Below are 441 nucleotides of genomic sequence, written 5' to 3' on the forward strand. Positions count from 1 at the left end.
GATTCCCACCTTACCTGCCTGCTCCGGGCACCGGGAGAAACCCGAACGCGGCTGGCCAAGGCACCAGGACCCGGGTGGCACGTGGCCCAGCACCCGTATGGCGCTGCCCCAGCAGACGAGCCGGTCCTGGGGGCACCACCCTGCGAGGGGAGACACCGGTGGAGAGGTGGCCCTGGGGGGAGGCTGTGGCCTGTGCTCCCCCTGTCCCAGCGGGACGGGGGTGCTGGTGGCAATGGTTTTGGCTCTGGCTTTGGGCAGGGGACCCGCCCTCCTGCCAAGCGGGGCCGAACGCACTGCCGGGAAGCTCTGCCCGCACGGGCACTGAACCGAGCCGTGCCGGGCCGAACCAAGCTGAGCTGAGCTGTGCCGAGCCACGCCGTGTCGAGTCGTGCTGAACTGAGCCGAGCCGAGTTGAACCAAGATGAGCTGAGCTGTGCCTAC

This window comes from Pygoscelis adeliae, unplaced genomic scaffold, assembly GCF_000699105.1.
Source record: "Pygoscelis adeliae isolate BGI_AS28 unplaced genomic scaffold, ASM69910v1 Scaffold458, whole genome shotgun sequence".
Taxonomy (NCBI): Eukaryota; Metazoa; Chordata; class Aves; order Sphenisciformes; family Spheniscidae; genus Pygoscelis; species Pygoscelis adeliae.